The 5,164-nt window shown below is 46.8% G+C and overlaps 1 protein-coding gene across 6 annotated transcripts in view; it reads left to right on the top strand.

Moving 5' to 3' along the window:
- ACACB (acetyl-CoA carboxylase beta) overlaps positions 1 to 5,164 on the top strand; it is a 159,959-nt gene that overhangs the window by 44,758 nt on the left and 110,037 nt on the right. The window lies entirely within an intron of this gene.

Raw genomic sequence — 5,164 nt, forward strand, 5'->3', positions numbered from 1 at the left:
TTTGAGGTAGAGTTTCACTCTGTTGCCTAGGCTGAAGTGCAGTGGCATGATCTTGGCTCACTACAACCTCCACCTCCCAGGTTCAAGTGATTCTTGTGCCTCAGCCTCCCGAGTAGCTGGGATTACAGCCATGTAGCAGACTATGGTCTTATAGAAGGCTTTTCTTATGGAGAGCTGTAGTGATCATAGGCTCGTATAGCACCCACTGTTTCTTCCCTGTCCCGTGAAAGAGAAGGCCTAGTGTGGTGAGAAGACTTGCCAAGTGACTCCCTTTGCCTGGCTGGGCCTCGGTTGCCTGTCTGTAAAATGGAATTCCTCTTTGCTGTCTACTTCTTTGCTTCTGACTTTGCTCGTCACCATCTAGACAGTAGATGGTAGCATGCTGGTGGTGGTGTTTGAGGTTAGTCAGTTTCTCACCCCACCTTTTGTACCTCTGAACCCCTCAGCCCAGCACTCTCAAGATGCTTGATAACCCAGTTGCTAGACACACCTCTGGGTGGTTCACCTCTGACCTCATTCCTGGTAGATGGATCCCAGCCTGGCTATCCCACTGCCAGCTTAAGAGAGTCAGCTGAATGTGCACGTGTGATTCGGCTCCTATCAAAACTCCAGCAAATAACAGCAGTAGCAACCCATCTATCTAGCCTGGAAGAGCAGAAGGAGAGATTAGCATCAACCTTTTACTTATTTAAAATATATATATATAATATATATAAAATATATATATATAAAATATATATATAATATATAAAATATATATAATATATAAAAAATATATATAATATATAACATATATGTAATATATATAAAAATATATAATATATATAATATATATATTATATATAAAAAATATATATACACACACACACACACACACACACACCCCTAGGCTGGAGTGAGCTGGTGCGATCTCAGCTCACTGCAACCTCTGCCTCCTGGGTTCAAGTGATTCTCGTACCTCAGCCTCCCAAGTAGCTAGGGCTACAAGCATGTGTCACCATGCATGGCTACTTTTTGTATTTTTTTAGTTGGAATGGGGTTTCAACATGTTGGCCAAACTGGTCTCGAACTCTTGACCTTAAGTGATCAGCCCGTCTTGGCCTCCCAAAGTGCTGGGATTACAGGCGTGAGCCACTGTGCTCAGCCTAGCATCAACCGTTTAGAAGCTGGAAAGTAGATGAATGAGTAGTCACTGGCTTAAGGCTTAAGCAGTGAGGAAAGTTGGGAACCCCTGCCCATCTGCACCACAGAGCCCCCAAAAGGCATGGTGGCTGGTAGCAAGGGATGCCTCTGGAGCTGAGGGTACCAAAATGAGAAGGACTGGGTGGAAGACTCCCAGGTCCCCTCCCCTGTCTCCTGTGCGGGCGCTGTCCACTTCGACCCCAACAGAAGGCAGGCAGTTCAAAGGGACATGTAGAGGGTCTTGGGACAGGGGAAGGATAGGCACAGTTGAGGGCATGGGGCCTGTATCCCATATCGAAAGGTAAGGGTCTGTGTAGGCACTGATGCTCAGACCTTCCCCATTACCCTACTCCCACCGCCCTGGAGCTCCTGGCTGACCTTTACTGTCGAGGCAGAAGACTGGAAAACTTCTCCCTGGGGAATCTGGTCAGCAAGAGAGAAAGACACTGACGATACTGACTCCGGGATTCCCAGCACACAGCCCCTCCCACCTAAACCTACATTGAGCTCAGGGTCAACCACGTCCACCACAGCCTCAGAGATTCTCTTCTCACTTGTAGTCACAAGGGTGGAACCAAAGCGTCCCTAATTTTTGGGTCCAGTTTATTTTTCTTTTCTTTTTTTTTTCTGAGATGGAGTTTTGCTCTTGTTGGCCAGGCTGGAGTGCAATGATGCAATCTTAGCTCACTGCAACCTCCGCCTCCCAGGTTCAAGCAATTCTTTTCTGCCTCAGCCTCCCGAGTAGTGGGGATTATAGGTGGGCACCATCATGCCTGGCTAATTTTTGTATTTTTAGTAGAGACCGTGTTTCGCCATCTTGGCCAGGCTGGTCTCGAACTCCTGACCTCAGGTGATTCATCTTCCTCGGCCTCCCAAAGTGTTGGGATTACAGACGTGAGCCACTGTGTCTAGCCCTGAGGTTCAGTTTCTCACATGGAAGTCAAAGTCCAAACCAGCAGATGCAGGAAGCTTGGAAGAAACAGAAACCACACTGGAGAAGAGAACTTTGAAAAGCTCTAGTTAATATCCTCGCTGAGGTCAGACAGGATGTTGCTGTCACAGGAAGAGGATGCTATAACAAAGGCAACATTTGCAGGCCAGAAACAAGCTCGTAGACATTCAAAACATGAGAGCAGAAATGAAGAACTCCACTGAATGGTCGGAAGATGAGGCTGAGACAATCAACCAGAGAGAGAATAAGAGAGGGGAAAAATACATAAACCAGTAGGCCAGCGTAGGAATTTCAACATCCAAATAAGAGGATTTGGCAAAAGAATAGAGAAAAAAGAGGCAAGGACATCATCAAGGAAGTATTTTTGTTGTTGTTGGTTTTTGAGATGAAGTCTCTATTGCCCAGGCTGGAGTACAGTGGCGCAATCTTGGCTCACTGGAACCTCCGCCTCCTGGGTTCAAGTGATTCTCCTGCCTCGGCTTCCCGAGTAGCTGGGATTACAGACACACACGCCTGGCTAATTTTTGTGTTTTTAGTAGAGACAGGGTTTCACCATGTTGGCCAAGCTGGCCTTGAAATCCTGACCTCAAGTGATCTGCCTGCCTCAGCCTCCAAAAGTGCTGGGATCACAGGTGTGAGCCACCGTGTTCAGCCTATCAAGGAAGTATTTGAAGACGAATTCCCAGTATAAGAGTTTCCAGGTTGAGAAGGCCTGAGAGATGTACAGCCTCATTGGTGGAAGCAGACACACACCTGAGCCCATCACTGTGAACTCGCAGAGTTCTGGGAACAGAGGGAATCTCCTATAAGCATCTGAATACGAAAAAACAGGTCCCCTCCCAAGGACCAAGCATCAGAATTACTCTGGTTCCAGCAGCCTTTGGAAGCCACAACACAGTGGCACAAGTCTTCTGAAACTCGGAATGTTTTCCTTCCTGGAATTTCTTTTTTTTTTGAGGTAGAGTCTTGCTCTGTCTCCCAGGCTGGAGTGCAGTGGCACAATCTCGGCTCATGGCAACCTCCATGTCCCGGGTTCAAGTGATTCTCCTGGTTCAGTATCCCAAGTAGCTGGAGTTACAGATGCTCAGCACTGTGCCCAGCTAGTTTTTGTATTTTTAGCAGAGATAGGGTTCACTATGTTGGCCGGGTTGGTCTCAAACTCCTGACCTCAAGTGATCTACCCACCTCAGCCTCCCAAAGTGCTGGGATTATAGGCGTGAGCCACCGTGCCTGGCCCTTCCTAGCATTTCATACACAGCCAAGTGGTAAGTTTGAATGTGAGGGCAAGAGAAAGGCTGAAGTGCAATAATGCACTTCACCTAGCTCACTGCGGCCTGGACCTCCTGGGCTCAAGCAATCCTCCTACCTTAGCCTCCTGAGTAGCTAGGACTACAGGCAGGTGCCGCCATGCCCAGCTAATTAAAAAAAAAATTTTTTTTTGAGATGGAGTCTGACTCCGTTGCCCAGGCTGGAGTGCAGTGGCGTGATCTCGGCTCACTGCAACATCCACCTCCTGGGTTCAAGAGATTCTTCCTCCTCAGCTTTCCAAAGTGCTGGGATTATAGGCATGATTCACCTTGCATGGCCCTGAATAGCCTTTCTTAGAGAGCTACTTGAGGATGTCTTCCACTGAAACCAGAGGATAAACCAAAGAAGAGCAACACACAGGAGTCAAGACATAGGAGATCCAACATAGACTCAAAGGGAATCTCCAGGGCGATGGTGTTGAGGAAGCCCAGCCAGGAACAGGGCAGGGAAACTGAGGGGATCATTGTCATGCACCCTGCCATTTTACCATCTTGTTAAGTACTGGAGGATATGCCCCAGCAAAAAAACGGAGTCTACCAAGAGAGATGAGCTGTCCAGCCCCCCAAATTAGGAATCCAACCCCAAGGAAAGGCAAAGGGAATTCTAGAGATGTCAGCCAAGGGAAGCCCCAAAACGATGGTGATATAGGGGCCTAGAGGACAGCCATTACTGATGAAAGGAGAACAGAGGCCTCCAAGAGAGATGTCACCAGTGGGAAAAACACAGAACTGATCAATTACCTTTTTTTTTTTTTAAATGAGATAGGGTTTTGCTATGTTGCTGAGGCTGGTCTCAGTCCTCCCGCCTTGGCCTCCCAAAGTGCTGGAATTACAGGTATGGGCCACCACATGTGGCCTGATCAATTATCTTATGTGTATTGGGAATCTCTTAAGAGGAGTAGGGTGAGTGAAGGAAAAAAATCACTAACTCCAGGAAAAGGCAAAAAGAAAGGAACTAAAATCGGGTACACTGCAGCTCTCGTATGTGAATAATGATCACAAACTAGTAAAACACTGAGTACCCAGTTTGCCAAATGACAGCAGCCTTCTATGGTATTGACCAGCTGGTGGAGGTGAGCCGATGGGGTGGCTCTGTGAGAGAACTGAATTCACATCTCTCAGGAGGGGAAGGCCGTAGATGCTCTCCCACGTGGATGACTCACAACATTGTACACACATGTTCTGTAGCACTATGGAGTTGTGTAATTGCGAGAAAACATCAGCATCAATTTCCTCTGGTGTGGAAGGACAGGGAAGGAAGCCTGTTTTGTTTGTTAAACATTTAAAAAATTGTTTTCAGTTTTCCAAAGAAATTTTGTGGGCTGGGCGTGGTGGCTCATGCCTGTAATCCCAGTGTTTTGGAAGGCCGAGTTGGGAGGATTGCTGGAAGCCAGGGGTTCAAGACCAGCCTAGGCAACAAAGTGAGACCCCTGTCTCAACAAAAAAAAAAATTAAAAAACTTCTGAAATAAAAATGCAGAAAAGTACGTGAAAGATATTAAAACCCTGTACAAGTCTGAATGATGAGAACGTCCTGATCATAAAACTGTCACCCTTGTTATAAGTTTTTTAGTATTGTCTGGACTCCTACATGATGAGCACGTAAAGTAAAAATTAACTTAGGATTAGAAATCCAAACATTCACCTTGGGACAGGTAGAGAGACTGCTCCTTCTAGTTGGTGTGCTGGCCTTAGCTGGCCTCTTAAGGTGCTTTCAACCGGGT

This window comes from Cebus imitator, unplaced genomic scaffold, assembly GCF_001604975.1.
Source record: "Cebus imitator isolate Cc_AM_T3 unplaced genomic scaffold, Cebus_imitator-1.0 Scaffold8, whole genome shotgun sequence".
Lineage (NCBI taxonomy): Eukaryota > Metazoa > Chordata > Mammalia > Primates > Cebidae > Cebus > Cebus imitator.